The following is a 19,201-nucleotide window of genomic DNA, read 5'->3' on the forward strand; positions in this document are numbered from 1 at the left end:
TTACGAAAAACAGGATTAGAATGCAGCTTTTCGCCCTAGTCAGCATCAGGGAGGCCTTTCCACCGGTCTTAGCGAGCCGGAGAGCGCAGGAGTGCAGGGTAGCGTGGCCGATCGGTCCAAGGCGCTGGATTAAGGCTCCAGTCTCTTTGGGGTCGTGGGTTCGAATCCCACCGCTGCCAGTAGATGCTTTTGGAAGACTGCTGTGGCTGCGCAAAGTGATGCTGCGTGAACGTCCAAATTCAGCCGCTTTTACATTCCTTGCAATTCAGCCAAGTCGGTGCTGAAAGCCTGTCACGGCCTCTGCTCCTTCCTTACAGATGCACCGTGTTGAAGCAGGGACGTCAATAGTTTACAATCACAGTGAAGTTACTTCAAAACAGGAAAAATCGCTTGAATAAAATAACAGTGGAAAGCAATAAGTAGGCAAAAGGATGGAAACAGCCAGTTTTACTCATTGAAAAAAATAACAGTGGAAAGCAATAAGTAGGCAAAAGGATGGAAACAGCCAGTTTTACTCATTGAAAAAAATAACAGTGGAAAGCAATAAGTAGGCAAAAGGATGGAAACAGCCAGTTTTACTCATTGAAAAGGGCTTAGTGTGGTAGCGTTGCCTCTATTTCCGGAAGGTGGAAGGCGGAAAAAGGAATGGAAAGAAACTATCAATCTGGTAGCGTGGCCGAGTGGTCTAAGGCGCTGGATTTAGGCTCCAGTCTCTCTGGGGGCGTGGGTTCGAATCCCACCGCTGCCAGCTGTGGTTTTAATTACAGAGGCCCTGTGTGTACTCGATGAAGGTTCTGAAAACGTGGTGAGAGTACACTTTGCCTTTCAGCGGCCAGGTGCTCAGCCTATCTCCTTTCTGCTAAAGCAGTCAGACTGAGTCCTGCTCCCGGGGCACTGTTCTCCTCTGTGGTTAAGTGACTACCGAAAGTTTCATTGCTGACGATTTTAGTCAATCCTGTGTTGATCTGTTCTTCAGAATTCGCCTCAGACTTGCTGTGACAGCAACATTGCCGCAAGCCCTAACCTGCTAGGGATCAGGTTTGTTTTACGAAAAACAGGATTAGAATGCAGCTTTTCGCCCTAGTCAGCATCAGGGAGGCCTTTCCACCGGTCTTAGCGAGCCGGAGAGCGCAGGAGTGCAGGGTAGCGTGGCCGAGCGGTCCAAGGCGCTGGATTAAGGCTCCAGTCTCTTCGGGGGCGTGGGTTCGAATCCCACCGCTGCCAGTAGATGCTTTTGGAAGACTGCTGTGGCTGCTCAAAGTGATGCTGCGTGAACGTCCAAATTCAGCCGCTTTTACATTCCTTGCAATTCAGCCAAGTCGGTGCTGAAAGCCTGTCACGGCCTCTGCTCCTTCCTTACAGATGCACCGTGTTGAAGCAGGGACGTCAATAGTTTACAATCACAGTGAAGTTACTTCAAAACAGGAAAAATCGCTTGAATAAAATAACAGTGGAAAGCAATAAGTAGGCAAAAGGATGGAAACAGACAGTTTTACTCATTGAAAAAAATAACAGTGGAAAGCAATAAGTAGGCAAAAGGATGGAAACAGCCAGTTTTACTCATTGAAAAAAATAACAGTGGAAAGCAATAAGTAGGCAAAAGGATGGAAACAGCCAGTTTTACTCATTGAAAAGGGCTTAGTGTGGTAGCGTTGCCTCTATTTCCGGAAGGTGGAAGGCGGAAAAAGGAATGGAAAGAAACTATCAATCTGGTAGCGTGGCCGAGTGGTCTAAGGCGCTGGATTTAGGCTCCAGTCTCTCTGGGGGCGTGGGTTCGAATCCCACCGCTGCCAGCTGTGGTTTTAATTACAGAGGCCCTGTGTGTACTCGATGAAGGTTCTGAAAACGTGGTGAGAGTACACTTTGCCTTTCAGCGGCCAGGTGCTCAGCCTATCTCCTTTCTGCTAAAGCAGTCAGACTGAGTCCTGCTCCCGGGGCACTGTTCTCTGTGGTTAAGTCATTGCTGACGATTTTAGTCAATACTGTGTTGATCTGTTCTTCAGAACTCACCTCAGACTTGCTGTGACAGCAACATTGCCGCAAGCCCTAACCTGCTAGGGATCAGGTTTGTTTTACGAAAAACAGGATTAGAATGCAGCTTTTCGCCCTAGTCAGCATCAGGGAGGCCTTTCCACCGGTCTTAGCGAGCCGGAGAGCGCAGGAGTGCAGGGTAGCGTGGCCGAGCGGTCCAAGGCGCTGGATTAAGGCTCCAGTCTCTTCGGGGGCGTGGGTTCGAATCCCACCGCTGCCAGTAGATGCTTTTGGAAGACTGCTGTGGCTGCGCAAAGTGATGCTGCGTGAACGTCCAAATTCAGCCGCTTTTACATTCCTTGCAATTCAGCCAAGTCGGTGCTGAAAGCCTGTCACGGCCTCTGCTCCTTCCTTACAGATGCACCGTGTTGAAGCAGGGACGTCAATAGTTTACAATCACAGTGAAGTTACTTCAAAACAGGAAAAATCGCTTGAATAAAATAACAGTGGAAAGCAATAAGTAGGCAAAAGGATGGAAACAGCCAGTTTTACTCATTGAAAAAAATAACAGTGGAAAGCAATAAGTAGGCAAAAGGATGGAAACAGCCAGTTTTACTCATTGAAAAGGGCTTAGTGTGGTAGCGTTGCCTCTATTTCCGGAAGGTGGAAGGTGGAAATTTTAAGTGAAAATTTTAAGTGAAAGCGGTCCAAGGCGCTGGATTAAGGCTCCAGTCTCTTCGGGGTCGTGGGTTCGAATCCCACCGCTGCCAGTAGATGCTTTTGGAAGACTGCTGTGGCTGCGCAAAGTGATGCTGCGTGAACGTCCAAATTCAGCCGCTTTTACATTCCTTGCAATTCAGCCAAGTCGGTGCTGAAAGCCTGTCACGGCCTCTGCTCCTTCCTTACAGATGCACCGTGTTGAAGCAGGGACGTCAATAGTTTACAATCACAGTGAAGTTACTTCAAAACAGGAAAAATCGCTTGAATAAAATAACAGTGGAAAGCAATAAGTAGGCAAAAGGATGGAAACAGACAGTTTTACTCATTGAAAAAAATAACAGTGGAAAGCAATAAGTAGGCAAAAGGATGGAAACAACCAGTTTTACTCTTTTAAAAAAATAACAGTGGAAAGCAATAAGTAGGCAAAAGGATGGAAACAGCCAGTTTTACTCATTGAAAAGGGCTTAGTGTGGTAGCGTTGCCTCTATTTCCGGAAGGTGGAAGGCGGAAAAAGGAATGGAAAGAAACTATCAATCTGGTAGTGTGGCCTTGTGGTCTAAGGCGCTGGATTTAGGCTCCAGTCTCTCTGGGGGCGTGGGTTCGAATCCCACCGCTGCCAGCAGTGGTTTTAATTACAGAGGCCCTGTGTGTACTCGATGAAGGTTCTGAAAACGTGGTGAGAGTACACTTTGCCTTTCAGCGGCCAGGTGCTCAGCCTATCTCCTTTCTGCTAAAGCAGTCAGACTGAGTCCTGCTCCCGGGGCACTGTTCTCCTCTGTGGTTAAGTGACTACCGAAAGTTTCATTGCTGACGATTTTAGTCAATCCTGTGTTGATCTGTTCTTCAGAATTCGCCTCAGACTTGCTGTGACAGCAACATTGCCGCAAGCCCTAACCTGCTAGGGATCAGGTTTGTTTTACGAAAAACAGGATTAGAATGCAGCTTTTCGCCCTAGTCAGCATCAGGGAGGCCTTTCCACCGGTCTTAGCGAGCCGGAGAGCGCAGGAGTGCAGGGTAGCATGGCCGAGCGGTCCAAGGCGCTGGATTAAGGCTCCAGTCTCTTCGGGGGCGTGGGTTCGAATCCCACCTCTGCCAGTAGATGCTTTTGGAAGACTGCTGTGGCTGCTCAAAGTGATGCTGCGTGAACGTCCAAATTCAGCCGCTTTTACATTCCTTGCAATTCAGCCAAGTCGGTGCTGAAAGCCTGTCACGGCCTCTGCTCCTTCCTTACAGATGCACCGTGTTGAAGCAGGGACGTCAATAGTTTACAATCACAGTGAAGTTACTTCAAAACAGGAAAAATCGCTTGAATAAAATAACAGTGGAAAGCAATAAGTAGGCAAAAGGATGGAAACAGCCAGTTTTACTCATTGAAAAAAATAACAGTGGAAAGCAATAAGTAGGCAAAAGGATGGAAACAGCCAGTTTTACTCATTGAAAAAAATAACAGTGGAAAGCAATAAGTAGGCAAAAGGATGGAAACAGCCAGTTTTACTCATTGAAAAGGGCTTAGTGTGGTAGCGTTGCCTCTATTTCCGGAAGGTGGAAGGTGGAAAAAGGAATGGAAAGAAACTATCAACCTGGTAGCGTGGCCGAGTGGTCTAAGGCGCTGGATTTAGGCTCCAGTCTCTCTGGGGGCGTGGGTTCGAATCTCACCGCTGCCAGCTGTGGTTTTAATTACAGAGGCCCTGTGTGTACTCGATGAAGGTTCTGAAAACGTGGTGAGAGTACACTTTGCCTTTCAGCGGCCAGGTGCTCAGCCTATCTCCTTTCTGCTAAAGCAGTCAGACTGAGTCCTGCTCCCGGGGCACTGTTCTCTGTGGTTAAGTCATTGCTGACGATTTTAGTCAATACTGTGTTGATCTGTTCTTCAGAACTCGCCTCAGACTTGCTGTGACAACAACATTGCCGCAAGCCCTAACCTGCTAGGGATCAGGTTTGTTTTACGAAAAACAGGATTAGAATGCAGCTTTTCGCCCTAGTCAGCATCAGGGAGGCCTTTCCACCGGTCTTAGCGAGCCGGAGAGCTTAGGAGTGCAGGGTAGCGTGGCCGAGCGGTCCAAGGCGCTGGATTAAGGCTCCAGTCTCTTCGGGGGCGTGGGTTCGAATCCCACCGCTGCCAGTAGATGCTTTTGGAAGACTGCTGTGGCTGCGCAAAGTGATGCTGCGTGAACGTCCAAATTCAGCCGCTTTTACATTCCTTGCAATTCAGCCAAGTCGGTGCTGAAAGCCTGTCACGGCCTCTGCTCCTTCCTTACAGATGCACCGTGTTGAAGCAGGGACGTCAATAGTTTACAATCACAGTGAAGTTACTTCAAAACAGGAAAAATCGCTTGAATAAAATAACAGTGGAAAGCAATAAGTAGGCAAAAGGATGGAAACAGCCAGTTTTACTCATTGAAAAAAATAACAGTGGAAAGCAATAAGTAGGCAAAAGGATGGAAACAGCCAGTTTTACTCATTGAAAAGGGCTTAGTGTGGTAGCGTTGCCTCTATTTCCGGAAGGTGGAAGGTGGAAATTTTAAGTGAAAATTTTAAGTGAAAATTTTAAGTGAAAGCGGTCCAAGGCGCTGGATTAAGGCTCCAGTCTCTTCGGGGTCGTGGGTTCGAATCCCACCGCTGCCAGTAGATGCTTTTGGAAGACTGCTGTGGCTGCGCAAAGTGATGCTGCGTGAACGTCCAAATTCAGCCGCTTTTACATTCCTTGCAATTCAGCCAAGTCGGTGCTGAAAGCCTGTCACGGCCTCTGCTCCTTCCTTACAGATGCACCGTGTTGAAGCAGGGACGTCAATAGTTTACAATCACAGTGAAGTTACTTCAAAACAGGAAAAATCGCTTGAATAAAATAACAGTGGAAAGCAATAAGTAGGCAAAAGGATGGAAACAGACAGTTTTACTCATTGAAAAAAATAACAGTGGAAAGCAATAAGTAGGCAAAAGGATGGAAACAACCAGTTTTACTCTTTTAAAAAAATAACAGTGGAAAGCAATAAGTAGGCAAAAGGATGGAAACAGCCAGTTTTACTCATTGAAAAGGGCTTAGTGTGGTAGCGTTGCCTCTATTTCCGGAAGGTGGAAGGCGGAAAAAGGAATGGAAAGAAACTATCAATCTGGTAGCGTGGCCTTGTGGTCTAAGGCGCTGGATTTAGGCTCCAGTCTCTCTGGGGGCGTGGGTTCGAATCCCACCGCTGCCAGCAGTGGTTTTAATTACAGAGGCCCTGTGTGTACTCGATGAAGGTTCTGAAAACGTGGTGAGAGTACACTTTGCCTTTCAGCGGCCAGGTGCTCAGCCTATCTCCTTTCTGCTAAAGCAGTCAGACTGAGTCCTGCTCCCGGGGCACTGTTCTCCTCTGTGGTTAAGTGACTACCGAAAGTTTCATTGCTGACGATTTTAGTCAATCCTGTGTTGATCTGTTCTTCAGAATTCGCCTCAGACTTGCTGTGACAGCAACATTGCCGCAAGCCCTAACCTGCTAGGGATCAGGTTTGTTTTACGAAAAACAGGATTAGAATGCAGCTTTTCGCCCTAGTCAGCATCAGGGAGGCCTTTCCACCGGTCTTAGCGAGCCGGAGAGCGCAGGAGTGCAGGGTAGCGTGGCCGAGCGGTCCAAGGCGCTGGATTAAGGCTCCAGTCTCTTCGGGGGCGTGGGTTCGAATCCCACCTCTGCCAGTAGATGCTTTTGGAAGACTGCTGTGGCTGCTCAAAGTGATGCTGCGTGAACGTCCAAATTCAGCCGCTTTTACATTCCTTGCAATTCAGCCAAGTCGGTGCTGAAAGCCTGTCACGGCCTCTGCTCCTTCCTTACAGATGCACCGTGTTGAAGCAGGGACGTCAATAGTTTACAATCACAGTGAAGTTACTTCAAAACAGGAAAAATCGCTTGAATAAAATAACAGTGGAAAGCAATAAGTAGGCAAAAGGATGGAAACAGCCAGTTTTACTCATTGAAAAAAATAACAGTGGAAAGCAATAAGTAGGCAAAAGGATGGAAACAGCCAGTTTTACTCATTGAAAAAAATAACAGTGGAAAGCAATAAGTAGGCAAAAGGATGGAAACAGCCAGTTTTACTCATTGAAAAGGGCTTAGTGTGGTAGCGTTGCCTCTATTTCCGGAAGGTGGAAGGCGCAAAAAGGAATGGAAAGAAACTATCAATCTGGTAGCGTGGCCGAGTGGTCTAAGGCGCTGGATTTAGGCTCCAGTCTCTCTGGGGGCGTGGGTTCGAATCCCACCGCTGCCAGCTGTGGTTTTAATTACAGAGGCCCTGTGTGTACTCGATGAAGGTTCTGAAAACGTGGTGAGAGTACACTTTGCCTTTCAGCGGCCAGGTGCTCAGCCTATCTCCTTTCTGCTAAAGCAGTCAGACTGAGTCCTGCTCCCGGGGCACTGTTCTCTGTGGTTAAGTCATTGCTGACGATTTTAGTCAATACTGTGTTGATCTGTTCTTCAGAACTCACCTCAGACTTGCTGTGACAGCAACATTGCCGCAAGCCCTAACCTGCTAGGGATCAGGTTTGTTTTACGAAAAACAGGATTAGAATGCAGCTTTTCGCCCTAGTCAGCATCAGGGAGGCCTTTCCACCGGTCTTAGCGAGCCGGAGAGCGCAGGAGTGCAGGGTAGCGTGGCCGAGCGGTCCAAGGCGCTGGATTAAGGCTCCAGTCTCTTCGGGGGCGTGGGTTCGAATCCCACCGCTGCCAGTAGATGCTTTTGGAAGACTGCTGTGGCTGCTCAAAGTGATGCTGCGTGAACGTCCAAATTCAGCCGCTTTTACATTCCTTGCAATTCAGCCAAGTCGGTGCTGAAAGCCTGTCACGGCCTCTGCTCCTTCCTTACAGATGCACCGTGTTGAAGCAGGGACGTCAATAGTTTACAATCACAGTGAAGTTACTTCAAAACAGGAAAAATCGCTTGAATAAAATAACAGTGGAAAGCAATAAGTAGGCAAAAGGATGGAAACAGCCAGTTTTACTCATTGAAAAAAATAACAGTGGAAAGCAATAAGTAGGCAAAAGGATGGAAACAGCCAGTTTTACTCATTGAAAAAAATAACAGTGGAAAGCAATAAGTAGGCAAAAGGATGGAAACAGCCAGTTTTACTCATTGAAAAGGGCTTAGTGTGGTAGCGTTGCCTCTATTTCCGGAAGGTGGAAGGCGGAAAAAGGAATGGAAAGAAACTATCAATCTGGTAGCGTGGCCGAGTGGTCTAAGGCGCTGGATTTAGGCTCCAGTCTCTCTGGGGGCGTGGGTTCGAATCCCACCGCTGCCAGCTGTGGTTTTAATTACAGAGGCCCTGTGTGTACTCGATGAAGGTTCTGAAAACGTGGTGAGAGTACACTTTGCCTTTCAGCGGCCAGGTGCTCAGCCTATCTCCTTTCTGCTAAAGCAGTCAGACTGAGTCCTGCTCCCGGGGCACTGTTCTCTGTGGTTAAGTCATTGCTGACGATTTTAGTCAATACTGTGTTGATCTGTTCTTCAGAACTCACCTCAGACTTGCTGTGACAGCAACATTGCCGCAAGCCCTAACCTGCTAGGGATCAGGTTTGTTTTACGAAAAACAGGATTAGAATGCAGCTTTTCGCCCTAGTCAGCATCAGGGAGGCCTTTCCACCGGTCTTAGCGAGCCGGAGAGCGCAGGAGTGCAGGGTAGCGTGGCCGAGCGGTCCAAGGCGCTGGATTAAGGCTCCAGTCTCTTCGGGGGCGTGGGTTCGAATCCCACCACTGCCAGTAGATGCTTTTGGAAGACTGCTGTGGCTGCGCAAAGTGATGCTGCGTGAACGTCCAAATTCAGCCGCTTTTACATTCCTTGCAATTCAGCCAAGTCGGTGCTGAAAGCCTGTCACGGCCTCTGCTCCTTCCTTACAGATGCACCGTGTTGAAGCAGGGACGTCAATAGTTTACAATCACAGTGAAGTTACTTCAAAACAGGAAAAATCGCTTGAATAAAATAACAGTGGAAAGCAATAAGTAGGCAAAAGGATGGAAACAGCCAGTTTTACTCATTGAAAAAAATAACAGTGGAAAGCAATAAGTAGGCAAAAGGATGGAAACAGCCAGTTTTACTCATTGAAAAGGGCTTAGTGTGGTAGCGTTGCCTCTATTTCCGGAAGGTGGAAGGTGGAAAAAGGAATGGAAAGAAACTATCAACCTGGTAGCGTGGCCGAGTGGTCTAAGGCGCTGGATTTAGGCTCCAGTCTCTCTGGGGGCGTGGGTTCGAATCCCACCGCTGCCAGCTGTGGTTTTAATTACAGAGGCCCTGTGTGTACTCGATGAAGGTTCTGAAAACGTGGTGAGAGTACACTTTGCCTTTCAGCGGCCAGGTGCTCAGCCTATCTCCTTTCTGCTAAAGCAGTCAGACTGAGTCCTGCTCCCGGGGCACTGTTCTCCTCTGTGGTTAAGTGACTACCGAAAGTTTCATTGCTGACGATTTTAGTCAATCCTGTGTTGATCTGTTCTTCAGAATTCGCCTCAGACTTGCTGTGACAGCAACATTGCCACAAGCCCTAACCTGCTAGGGATCAGGTTTGTTTTACGAAAAACAGGATTAGAATGCAGCTTTTCGCCCTAGTCAGCATCAGGGAGGCCTTTCTACCGGTCTTAGCGAGCCGGAGAGCGCAGGAGTGCAGGGTAGCGTGGCCGAGCGGTCCAAGGCGCTGGATTAAGGCTCCAGTCTCTTTGGGGTCGTGGGTTCGAATCCCACCGCTGCCAGTAGATGCTTTTGGAAGACTGCTGTGGCTGCTCAAAGTGATGCTGCGTGAACGTCCAAATTCAGCCGCTTTTACATTCCTTGCAATTCAGCCAAGTCGGTGCTGAAAGCCTGTCACGGCCTCTGCTCCTTCCTTACAGATGCACCGTGTTGAAGCAGGGACGTCAATAGTTTACAATCACAGTGAAGTTACTTCAAAACAGGAAAAATCGCTTGAATAAAATAACAGTGGAAAGCAATAAGTAGGCAAAAGGATGGAAACAGCCAGTTTTACTCATTGAAAAAAATAACAGTGGAAAGCAATAAGTAGGCAAAAGGATGGAAACAGCCAGTTTTACTCATTGAAAAAAATAACAGTGGAAAGCAATAAGTAGGCAAAAGGATGGAAACAGCCAGTTTTACTCATTGAAAAGGGCTTAGTGTGGTAGCGTTGCCTCTATTTCCGGAAGGTGGAAGGCGGAAAAAGGAATGGAAAGAAACTATCAATCTGGTAGCGTGGCCGAGTGGTCTAAGGCGCTGGATTTAGGCTCCAGTCTCTCTGGGGGCGTGGGTTCGAATCCCACCGCTGCCAGCTGTGGTTTTAATTACAGAGGCCCTGTGTGTACTCGATGAAGGTTCTGAAAACGTGGTGAGAGTACACTTTGCCTTTCAGCGGCCAGGTGCTCAGCCTATCTCCTTTCTGCTAAAGCAGTCAGACTGAGTCCTGCTCCCGGGGCACTGTTCTCTGTGGTTAAGTCATTGCTGACGATTTTAGTCAATACTGTGTTGATCTGTTCTTCAGAACTCGCCTCAGACTTGCTGTGACAACAACATTGCCGCAAGCCCTAACCTGCTAGGGATCAGGTTTGTTTTACGAAAAACAGGATTAGAATGCAGCTTTTCGCCCTAGTCAGCATCAGGGAGGCCTTTCCACCGGTCTTAGCGAGCCGGAGAGCGCAGGAGTGCAGGGTAGCGTGGCCGAGCGGTCCAAGGCGCTGGATTAAGGCTCCAGTCTCTTCGGGGGCGTGGGTTCGAATCCCACCGCTGCCAGTAGATGCTTTTGGAAGACTGCTGTGGCTGCGCAAAGTGATGCTGCGTGAACGTCCAAATTCAGCCGCTTTTACATTCCTTGCAATTCAGCCAAGTCGGTGCTGAAAGCCTGTCACGGCCTCTGCTCCTTCCTTACAGATGCACCGTGTTGAAGCAGGGACGTCAATAGTTTACAATCACAGTGAAGTTACTTCAAAACAGGAAAAATCGCTTGAATAAAATAACAGTGGAAAGCAATAAGTAGGCAAAAGGATGGAAACAGCCAGTTTTACTCATTGAAAAAAATAACAGTGGAAAGCAATAAGTAGGCAAAAGGATGGAAACAGCCAGTTTTACTCATTGAAAAGGGCTTAGTGTGGTAGCGTTGCCTCTATTTCCGGAAGGTGGAAGGCGGAAAAAGGAATGGAAAGAAACTATCAATCTGGTAGCGTGGCCGAGTGGTCTAAGGCGCTGGATTTAGGCTCCAGTCTCTCTGGGGGCGTGGGTTCGAATCCCACCGCTGCCAGCTGTGGTTTTAATTACAGAGGCCCTGTGTGTACTCGATGAAGGTTCTGAAAACGTGGTGAGAGTACACTTTGCCTTTCAGCGGCCAGGTGCTCAGCCTATCTCCTTTCTGCTAAAGCAGTCAGACTGAGTCCTGCTCCCGGGGCACTGTTCTCTGTGCTTAAGTCATTGCTGACGATTTTAGTCAATACTGTGTTGATCTGTTCTTCAGAACTCACCTCAGACTTGCTGTGACAGCAACATTGCCGCAAGCCCTAACCTGCTAGGGATCAGGTTTGTTTTACGAAAAACAGGATTAGAATGCAGCTTTTCGCCCTAGTCAGCATCAGGGAGGCCTTTCCACCGGTCTTAGCGAGCCGGAGAGCGCAGGAGTGCAGGGTAGCGTGGCCGAGCGGTCCAAGGCGCTGGATTAAGGCTCCAGTCTCTTCGGGGGCGTGGGTTCGAATCCCACCGCTGCCAGTAGATGCTTTTGGAAGACTGCTGTGGCTGCGCAAAGTGATGCTGCGTGAACGTCCAAATTCAGCCGCTTTTACATTCCTTGCAATTCAGCCAAGTCGGTGCTGAAAGCCTGTCACGGCCTCTGCTCCTTCCTTACAGATGCACCGTGTTGAAGCAGGGACGTCAATAGTTTACAATCACTGTGAAGTTACTTCAAAACAGGAAAAATCGCTTGAATAAAATAACAGTGGAAAGCAATAAGTAGGCAAAAGGATGGAAACAGCCAGTTTTACTCATTGAAAAAAATAACAGTGGAAAGCAATAAGTAGGCAAAAGGATGGAAACAGCCAGTTTTACTCATTGAAAAGGGCTTAGTGTGGTAGCGTTGCCTCTATTTCCGGAAGGTGGAAGGTGGAAATTTTAAGTGAAAATTTTAAGTGAAAATTTTAAGTGAAAGCGGTCCAAGGCGCTGGATTAAGGCTCCAGTCTCTTCGGGGTCGTGGGTTCGAATCCCACCGCTGCCAGTAGATGCTTTTGGAAGACTGCTGTGGCTGCGCAAAGTGATGCTGCGTGAACGTCCAAATTCAGCCGCTTTTACATTCCTTGCAATTCAGCCAAGTCGGTGCTGAAAGCCTGTCACGGCCTCTGCTCCTTCCTTACAGATGCACCGTGTTGAAGCAGGGACGTCAATAGTTTACAATCACAGTGAAGTTACTTCAAAACAGGAAAAATCGCTTGAATAAAATAACAGTGGAAAGCAATAAGTAGGCAAAAGGATGGAAACAGACAGTTTTACTCATTGAAAAAAATAACAGTGGAAAGCAATAAGTAGGCAAAAGGATGGAAACAACCAGTTTTACTCTTTTAAAAAAATAACAGTGGAAAGCAATAAGTAGGCAAAAGGATGGAAACAGCCAGTTTTACTCATTGAAAAGGGCTTAGTGTGGTAGCGTTGCCTCTATTTCCGGAAGGTGGAAGGCGGAAAAAGGAATGGAAAGAAACTATCAATCTGGTAGTGTGGCCTTGTGGTCTAAGGCGCTGGATTTAGGCTCCAGTCTCTCTGGGGGCGTGGGTTCGAATCCCACCGCTGCCAGCAGTGGTTTTAATTACAGAGGCCCTGTGTGTACTCGATGAAGGTTCTGAAAACGTGGTGAGAGTACACTTTGCCTTTCAGCGGCCAGGTGCTCAGCCTATCTCCTTTCTGCTAAAGCAGTCAGACTGAGTCCTGCTCCCGGGGCACTGTTCTCCTCTGTGGTTAAGTGACTACCGAAAGTTTCATTGCTGACGATTTTAGTCAATCCTGTGTTGATCTGTTCTTCAGAATTCGCCTCAGACTTGCTGTGACAGCAACATTGCCGCAAGCCCTAACCTGCTAGGGATCAGGTTTGTTTTACGAAAAACAGGATTAGAATGCAGCTTTTCGCCCTAGTCAGCATCAGGGAGGCCTTTCCACCGGTCTTAGCGAGCCGGAGAGCGCAGGAGTGCAGGGTAGCGTGGCCGAGCGGTCCAAGGCGCTGGATTAAGGCTCCAGTCTCTTCGGGGGCGTGGGTTCGAATCCCACCTCTGCCAGTAGATGCTTTTGGAAGACTGCTGTGGCTGCTCAAAGTGATGCTGCGTGAACGTCCAAATTCAGCCGCTTTTACATTCCTTGCAATTCAGCCAAGTCGGTGCTGAAAGCCTGTCACGGCCTCTGCTCCTTCCTTACAGATGCACCGTGTTGAAGCAGGGACGTCAATAGTTTACAATCACAGTGAAGTTACTTCAAAACAGGAAAAATCGCTTGAATAAAATAACAGTGGAAAGCAATAAGTAGGCAAAAGGATGGAAACAGCCAGTTTTACTCATTGAAAAAAATAACAGTGGAAAGCAATAAGTAGGCAAAAGGATGGAAACAGCCAGTTTTACTCATTGAAAAAAATAACAGTGGAAAGCAATAAGTAGGCAAAAGGATGGAAACAGCCAGTTTTACTCATTGAAAAGGGCTTAGTGTGGTAGCGTTGCCTCTATTTCCGGAAGGTGGAAGGTGGAAAAAGGAATGGAAAGAAACTATCAACCTGGTAGCGTGGCCGAGTGGTCTAAGGCGCTGGATTTAGGCTCCAGTCTCTCTGGGGGCGTGGGTTCGAATCTCACCGCTGCCAGCTGTGGTTTTAATTACAGAGGCCCTGTGTGTACTCGATGAAGGTTCTGAAAACGTGGTGAGAGTACACTTTGCCTTTCAGCGGCCAGGTGCTCAGCCTATCTCCTTTCTGCTAAAGCAGTCAGACTGAGTCCTGCTCCCGGGGCACTGTTCTCTGTGGTTAAGTCATTGCTGACGATTTTAGTCAATACTGTGTTGATCTGTTCTTCAGAACTCGCCTCAGACTTGCTGTGACAACAACATTGCCGCAAGCCCTAACCTGCTAGGGATCAGGTTTGTTTTACGAAAAACAGGATTAGAATGCAGCTTTTCGCCCTAGTCAGCATCAGGGAGGCCTTTCCACCGGTCTTAGCGAGCCGGAGAGCTTAGGAGTGCAGGGTAGCGTGGCCGAGCGGTCCAAGGCGCTGGATTAAGGCTCCAGTCTCTTCGGGGGCGTGGGTTCGAATCCCACCGCTGCCAGTAGATGCTTTTGGAAGACTGCTGTGGCTGCGCAAAGTGATGCTGCGTGAACGTCCAAATTCAGCCGCTTTTACATTCCTTGCAATTCAGCCAAGTCGGTGCTGAAAGCCTGTCACGGCCTCTGCTCCTTCCTTACAGATGCACCGTGTTGAAGCAGGGACGTCAATAGTTTACAATCACAGTGAAGTTACTTCAAAACAGGAAAAATCGCTTGAATAAAATAACAGTGGAAAGCAATAAGTAGGCAAAAGGATGGAAACAGCCAGTTTTACTCATTGAAAAAAATAACAGTGGAAAGCAATAAGTAGGCAAAAGGATGGAAACAGCCAGTTTTACTCATTGAAAAGGGCTTAGTGTGGTAGCGTTGCCTCTATTTCCGGAAGGTGGAAGGTGGAAATTTTAAGTGAAAATTTTAAGTGAAAATTTTAAGTGAAAGCGGTCCAAGGCGCTGGATTAAGGCTCCAGTCTCTTCGGGGTCGTGGGTTCGAATCCCACCGCTGCCAGTAGATGCTTTTGGAAGACTGCTGTGGCTGCGCAAAGTGATGCTGCGTGAACGTCCAAATTCAGCCGCTTTTACATTCCTTGCAATTCAGCCAAGTCGGTGCTGAAAGCCTGTCACGGCCTCTGCTCCTTCCTTACAGATGCACCGTGTTGAAGCAGGGACGTCAATAGTTTACAATCACAGTGAAGTTACTTCAAAACAGGAAAAATCGCTTGAATAAAATAACAGTGGAAAGCAATAAGTAGGCAAAAGGATGGAAACAGACAGTTTTACTCATTGAAAAAAATAACAGTGGAAAGCAATAAGTAGGCAAAAGGATGGAAACAACCAGTTTTACTCTTTTAAAAAAATAACAGTGGAAAGCAATAAGTAGGCAAAAGGATGGAAACAGCCAGTTTTACTCATTGAAAAGGGCTTAGTGTGGTAGCGTTGCCTCTATTTCCGGAAGGTGGAAGGCGGAAAAAGGAATGGAAAGAAACTATCAATCTGGTAGCGTGGCCTTGTGGTCTAAGGCGCTGGATTTAGGCTCCAGTCTCTCTGGGGGCGTGGGTTCGAATCCCACCGCTGCCAGCAGTGGTTTTAATTACAGAGGCCCTGTGTGTACTCGATGAAGGTTCTGAAAACGTGGTGAGAGTACACTTTGCCTTTCAGCGGCCAGGTGCTCAGCCTATCTCCTTTCTGCTAAAGCAGTCAGACTGAGTCCTGCTCCCGGGGCACTGTTCTCCTCTGTGGTTAAGTGACTACCGAAAGTTTCATTGCTGACGATTTTAGTCAATCCTGTGTTGATCTGTTCTTCAGAATTCGCCTCAGACTTGCTGTGACAGCAACATTGCCGCAAGCCCTAACCTGCTAGGGATCAGGTTTGTTTTACGAAAAACAGGATTAGAATGCAGCTTTTCGCCCTAGTCAGCATCAGGGAGGCCTTTCCACCGGTCTTAGCGAGCCGGAGAGCGCAGGAGTGCAGGGTAGCGTGGCCGAGCGGTCCAAGGCGCTGGATTAAGGCTCCAGTCTCTTCGGGGGCGTGGGTTCGAATCCCACCTCTGCCAGTAGATGCTTTTGGAAGACTGCTGTGGCTGCTCAAAGTGATGCTGCGTGAACGTCCAAATTCAGCCGCTTTTACATTCCTTGCAATTCAGCCAAGTCGGTGCTGAAAGCCTGTCACGGCCTCTGCTCCTTCCTTACAGATGCACCGTGTTGAAGCAGGGACGTCAATAGTTTACAATCACAGTGAAGTTACTTCAAAACAGGAAAAATCGCTTGAATAAAATAACAGTGGAAAGCAATAAGTAGGCAAAAGGATGGAAACAGCCAGTTTTACTCATTGAAAAAAATAACAGTGGAAAGCAATAAGTAGGCAAAAGGATGGAAACAGCCAGTTTTACTCATTGAAAAAAATAACAGTGGAAAGCAATAAGTAGGCAAAAGGATGGAAACAGCCAGTTTTACTCATTGAAAAGGGCTTAGTGTGGTAGCGTTGCCTCTATTTCCGGAAGGTGGAAGGCGCAAAAAGGAATGGAAAGAAACTATCAATCTGGTAGCGTGGCCGAGTGGTCTAAGGCGCTGGATTTAGGCTCCAGTCTCTCTGGGGGCGTGGGTTCGAATCCCACCGCTGCCAGCTGTGGTTTTAATTACAGAGGCCCTGTGTGTACTCGATGAAGGTTCTGAAAACGTGGTGAGAGTACACTTTGCCTTTCAGCGGCCAGGTGCTCAGCCTATCTCCTTTCTGCTAAAGCAGTCAGACTGAGTCCTGCTCCCGGGGCACTGTTCTCTGTGGTTAAGTCATTGCTGACGATTTTAGTCAATACTGTGTTGATCTGTTCTTCAGAACTCACCTCAGACTTGCTGTGACAGCAACATTGCCGCAAGCCCTAACCTGCTAGGGATCAGGTTTGTTTTACGAAAAACAGGATTAGAATGCAGCTTTTCGCCCTAGTCAGCATCAGGGAGGCCTTTCCACCGGTCTTAGCGAGCCGGAGAGCGCAGGAGTGCAGGGTAGCGTGGCCGAGCGGTCCAAGGCGCTGGATTAAGGCTCCAGTCTCTTCGGGGGCGTGGGTTCGAATCCCACCGCTGCCAGTAGATGCTTTTGGAAGACTGCTGTGGCTGCTCAAAGTGATGCTGCGTGAACGTCCAAATTCAGCCGCTTTTACATTCCTTGCAATTCAGCCAAGTCGGTGCTGAAAGCCTGTCACGGCCTCTGCTCCTTCCTTACAGATGCACCGTGTTGAAGCAGGGACGTCAATAGTTTACAATCACAGTGAAGTTACTTCAAAACAGGAAAAATCGCTTGAATAAAATAACAGTGGAAAGCAATAAGTAGGCAAAAGGATGGAAACAGCCAGTTTTACTCATTGAAAAAAATAACAGTGGAAAGCAATAAGTAGGCAAAAGGATGGAAACAGCCAGTTTTACTCATTGAAAAAAATAACAGTGGAAAGCAATAAGTAGGCAAAAGGATGGAAACAGCCAGTTTTACTCATTGAAAAGGGCTTAGTGTGGTAGCGTTGCCTCTATTTCCGGAAGGTGGAAGGCGGAAAAAGGAATGGAAAGAAACTATCAATCTGGTAGCGTGGCCGAGTGGTCTAAGGCGCTGGATTTAGGCTCCAGTCTCTCTGGGGGCGTGGGTTCGAATCCCACCGCTGCCAGCTGTGGTTTTAATTACAGAGGCCCTGTGTGTACTCGATGAAGGTTCTGAAAACGTGGTGAGAGTACACTTTGCCTTTCAGCGGCCAGGTGCTCAGCCTATCTCCTTTCTGCTAAAGCAGTCAGACTGAGTCCTGCTCCCGGGGCACTGTTCTCTGTGGTTAAGTCATTGCTGACGATTTTAGTCAATACTGTGTTGATCTGTTCTTCAGAACTCACCTCAGACTTGCTGTGACAGCAACATTGCCGCAAGCCCTAACCTGCTAGGGATCAGGTTTGTTTTACGAAAAACAGGATTAGAATGCAGCTTTTCGCCCTAGTCAGCATCAGGGAGGCCTTTCCACCGGTCTTAGCGAGCCGGAGAGCGCAGGAGTGCAGGGTAGCGTGGCCGAGCGGTCCAAGGCGCTGGATTAAGGCTCCAGTCTCTTCGGGGGCGTGGGTTCGAATCCCACCACTGCCAGTAGATGCTTTTGGAAGACTGCTGTGGCTGCGCAAAGTGATGCTGCGTGAACGTCCAAATTCAGCCGCTTTTACATTCCTTGCAATTCAGCCAAGTCGGTGCTGAAAGCCTGTCACGGCCTCTGCTCCTTCCTTACAGATGCACCGTGTTGAAGCAGGGACGTCAATAGTTTACAATCACAGTGAAGTTACTTCAAAACAGGAAAAATCGCTTGAATAAAATAACAGTGGAAAGCAATAAGTAGGCAAAAGGATGGAAACAGCCAGTTTTACTCATTGAAAAAAATAACAGTGGAAAGCAATAAGTAGGCAAAAGGATGGAAACAGCCAGTTTTACTCATTGAAAAGGGCTTAGTGTGGTAGCGTTGCCTCTATTTCCGGAAGGTGGAAGGTGGAAAAAGGAATGGAAAGAAACTATCAACCTGGTAGCGTGGCCGAGTGGTCTAAGGCGCTGGATTTAGGCTCCAGTCTCTCTGGGGGCGTGGGTTCGAATCCCACCGCTGCCAGCTGTGGTTTTAATTACAGAGGCCCTGTGTGTACTCGATGAAGGTTCTGAAAACGTGGTGAGAGTACACTTTGCCTTTCAGCGGCCAGGTGCTCAGCCTATCTCCTTTCTGCTAAAGCAGTCAGACTGAGTCCTGCTCCCGGGGCACTGTTCTCCTCTGTGGTTAAGTGACTACCGAAAGTTTCATTGCTGACGATTTTAGTCAATCCTGTGTTGATCTGTTCTTCAGAATTCGCCTCAGACTTGCTGTGACAGCAACATTGCCACAAGCCCTAACCTGCTAGGGATCAGGTTTGTTTTACGAAAAACAGGATTAGAATGCAGCTTTTCGCCCTAGTCAGCATCAGGGAGGCCTTTCTACCGGTCTTAGCGAGCCGGAGAGCGCAGGAGTGCAGGGTAGCGTGGCCGAGCGGTCCAAGGCGCTGGATTAAGGCTCCAGTCTCTTTGGGGTCGTGGGTTCGAATCCCACCGCTGCCAGTAGATGCTTTTGGAAGACTGCTGTGGCTGCTCAAAGTGATGCTGCGTGAACGTCCAAATTCAGCCGCTTTTACATTCCTTGCAATTCAGCCAAGTCGGTGCTGAAAGCCTGTCACGGCCTCTGCTCCTTCCTTACAGATGCACCGTGTTGAAGCAGGGACGTCAATAGTTTACAATCACAGTGAAGTTACTTCAAAACAGGAAAAATCGCTTGAATAAAATAACAGTGGAAAGCAATAAGTAGGCAAAAGGATGGAAACAGCCAGTTTTACTCATTGAAAAAAATAACAGTGGAAAGCAATAAGTAGGCAAAAGGATGGAAACAGCCAGTTTTACTCATTGAAAAAAATAACAGTGGAAAGCAATAAGTAGGCAAAAGGATGGAAACAGCCAGTTTTACTCATTGAAAAGGGCTTAGTGTGGTAGCGTTGCCTCTATTTCCGGAAGGTGGAAGGCGGAAAAAGGAATGGAAAGAAACTATCAATCTGGTAGCGTGGCCGAGTGGTCTAAGGCGCTGGATTTAGGCTCCAGTCTCTCTGGGGGCGTGGGTTCGAATCCCACCGCTGCCAGCTGTGGTTTTAATTACAGAGGCCCTGTGTGTACTCGATGAAGGTTCTGAAAACGTGGTGAGAGTACACTTTGCCTTTCAGCGGCCAG

At 48.0% G+C, this 19,201-nt stretch overlaps 1 protein-coding gene and 33 non-coding genes across 36 annotated transcripts in view; all 34 read left to right on the forward strand.

Moving 5' to 3' along the window:
• LOC127953344 (zinc finger protein 271-like) overlaps window positions 1–19,201 on the forward strand; it is an 838,866-nt gene that overhangs the window by 293,715 nt on the left and 525,950 nt on the right. The gene's annotated exons all lie outside the window — the stretch shown is intronic.
• trnal-aag (transfer RNA leucine (anticodon AAG)) lies at window positions 98–179 on the forward strand. Its single transcript has one exon. It is a non-coding gene; the product is annotated as a tRNA-Leu (tRNA).
• On the forward strand, window positions 667–748 carry trnal-uag (transfer RNA leucine (anticodon UAG)). Its single transcript has one exon. It is a non-coding gene; the product is annotated as a tRNA-Leu (tRNA).
• trnal-aag (transfer RNA leucine (anticodon AAG)) lies at window positions 1,143–1,224 on the forward strand. Its single transcript has one exon. It is a non-coding gene; the product is annotated as a tRNA-Leu (tRNA).
• trnal-uag (transfer RNA leucine (anticodon UAG)) lies at window positions 1,712–1,793 on the forward strand. The gene has a single exon. It is a non-coding gene; the product is annotated as a tRNA-Leu (tRNA).
• On the forward strand, window positions 2,170–2,251 carry trnal-aag (transfer RNA leucine (anticodon AAG)). The gene has a single exon. It is a non-coding gene; the product is annotated as a tRNA-Leu (tRNA).
• Window positions 3,229–3,310, forward strand: trnal-uag (transfer RNA leucine (anticodon UAG)). The gene has a single exon. It is a non-coding gene; the product is annotated as a tRNA-Leu (tRNA).
• trnal-uag (transfer RNA leucine (anticodon UAG)) lies at window positions 4,274–4,355 on the forward strand. Its single transcript has one exon. It is a non-coding gene; the product is annotated as a tRNA-Leu (tRNA).
• On the forward strand, window positions 4,732–4,813 carry trnal-aag (transfer RNA leucine (anticodon AAG)). The gene has a single exon. It is a non-coding gene; the product is annotated as a tRNA-Leu (tRNA).
• On the forward strand, window positions 5,804–5,885 carry trnal-uag (transfer RNA leucine (anticodon UAG)). The gene has a single exon. It is a non-coding gene; the product is annotated as a tRNA-Leu (tRNA).
• trnal-aag (transfer RNA leucine (anticodon AAG)) lies at window positions 6,280–6,361 on the forward strand. Its single transcript has one exon. It is a non-coding gene; the product is annotated as a tRNA-Leu (tRNA).
• On the forward strand, window positions 6,849–6,930 carry trnal-uag (transfer RNA leucine (anticodon UAG)). The gene has a single exon. It is a non-coding gene; the product is annotated as a tRNA-Leu (tRNA).
• On the forward strand, window positions 7,307–7,388 carry trnal-aag (transfer RNA leucine (anticodon AAG)). The gene has a single exon. It is a non-coding gene; the product is annotated as a tRNA-Leu (tRNA).
• On the forward strand, window positions 7,876–7,957 carry trnal-uag (transfer RNA leucine (anticodon UAG)). Its single transcript has one exon. It is a non-coding gene; the product is annotated as a tRNA-Leu (tRNA).
• Window positions 8,334–8,415, forward strand: trnal-aag (transfer RNA leucine (anticodon AAG)). Its single transcript has one exon. It is a non-coding gene; the product is annotated as a tRNA-Leu (tRNA).
• Window positions 8,839–8,920, forward strand: trnal-uag (transfer RNA leucine (anticodon UAG)). Its single transcript has one exon. It is a non-coding gene; the product is annotated as a tRNA-Leu (tRNA).
• trnal-aag (transfer RNA leucine (anticodon AAG)) lies at window positions 9,315–9,396 on the forward strand. Its single transcript has one exon. It is a non-coding gene; the product is annotated as a tRNA-Leu (tRNA).
• trnal-uag (transfer RNA leucine (anticodon UAG)) lies at window positions 9,884–9,965 on the forward strand. The gene has a single exon. It is a non-coding gene; the product is annotated as a tRNA-Leu (tRNA).
• On the forward strand, window positions 10,342–10,423 carry trnal-aag (transfer RNA leucine (anticodon AAG)). Its single transcript has one exon. It is a non-coding gene; the product is annotated as a tRNA-Leu (tRNA).
• On the forward strand, window positions 10,847–10,928 carry trnal-uag (transfer RNA leucine (anticodon UAG)). Its single transcript has one exon. It is a non-coding gene; the product is annotated as a tRNA-Leu (tRNA).
• Window positions 11,305–11,386, forward strand: trnal-aag (transfer RNA leucine (anticodon AAG)). Its single transcript has one exon. It is a non-coding gene; the product is annotated as a tRNA-Leu (tRNA).
• Window positions 12,377–12,458, forward strand: trnal-uag (transfer RNA leucine (anticodon UAG)). The gene has a single exon. It is a non-coding gene; the product is annotated as a tRNA-Leu (tRNA).
• trnal-aag (transfer RNA leucine (anticodon AAG)) lies at window positions 12,853–12,934 on the forward strand. The gene has a single exon. It is a non-coding gene; the product is annotated as a tRNA-Leu (tRNA).
• On the forward strand, window positions 13,422–13,503 carry trnal-uag (transfer RNA leucine (anticodon UAG)). Its single transcript has one exon. It is a non-coding gene; the product is annotated as a tRNA-Leu (tRNA).
• Window positions 13,880–13,961, forward strand: trnal-aag (transfer RNA leucine (anticodon AAG)). The gene has a single exon. It is a non-coding gene; the product is annotated as a tRNA-Leu (tRNA).
• Window positions 14,952–15,033, forward strand: trnal-uag (transfer RNA leucine (anticodon UAG)). Its single transcript has one exon. It is a non-coding gene; the product is annotated as a tRNA-Leu (tRNA).
• On the forward strand, window positions 15,428–15,509 carry trnal-aag (transfer RNA leucine (anticodon AAG)). Its single transcript has one exon. It is a non-coding gene; the product is annotated as a tRNA-Leu (tRNA).
• Window positions 15,997–16,078, forward strand: trnal-uag (transfer RNA leucine (anticodon UAG)). The gene has a single exon. It is a non-coding gene; the product is annotated as a tRNA-Leu (tRNA).
• On the forward strand, window positions 16,455–16,536 carry trnal-aag (transfer RNA leucine (anticodon AAG)). Its single transcript has one exon. It is a non-coding gene; the product is annotated as a tRNA-Leu (tRNA).
• trnal-uag (transfer RNA leucine (anticodon UAG)) lies at window positions 17,024–17,105 on the forward strand. The gene has a single exon. It is a non-coding gene; the product is annotated as a tRNA-Leu (tRNA).
• On the forward strand, window positions 17,482–17,563 carry trnal-aag (transfer RNA leucine (anticodon AAG)). Its single transcript has one exon. It is a non-coding gene; the product is annotated as a tRNA-Leu (tRNA).
• On the forward strand, window positions 17,987–18,068 carry trnal-uag (transfer RNA leucine (anticodon UAG)). The gene has a single exon. It is a non-coding gene; the product is annotated as a tRNA-Leu (tRNA).
• Window positions 18,463–18,544, forward strand: trnal-aag (transfer RNA leucine (anticodon AAG)). Its single transcript has one exon. It is a non-coding gene; the product is annotated as a tRNA-Leu (tRNA).
• Window positions 19,032–19,113, forward strand: trnal-uag (transfer RNA leucine (anticodon UAG)). Its single transcript has one exon. It is a non-coding gene; the product is annotated as a tRNA-Leu (tRNA).

The sequence above is a fragment of the Carassius gibelio genome, chromosome B3 (assembly GCF_023724105.1).
Source record: "Carassius gibelio isolate Cgi1373 ecotype wild population from Czech Republic chromosome B3, carGib1.2-hapl.c, whole genome shotgun sequence".
Taxonomy (NCBI): domain Eukaryota; kingdom Metazoa; phylum Chordata; class Actinopteri; order Cypriniformes; family Cyprinidae; genus Carassius; species Carassius gibelio.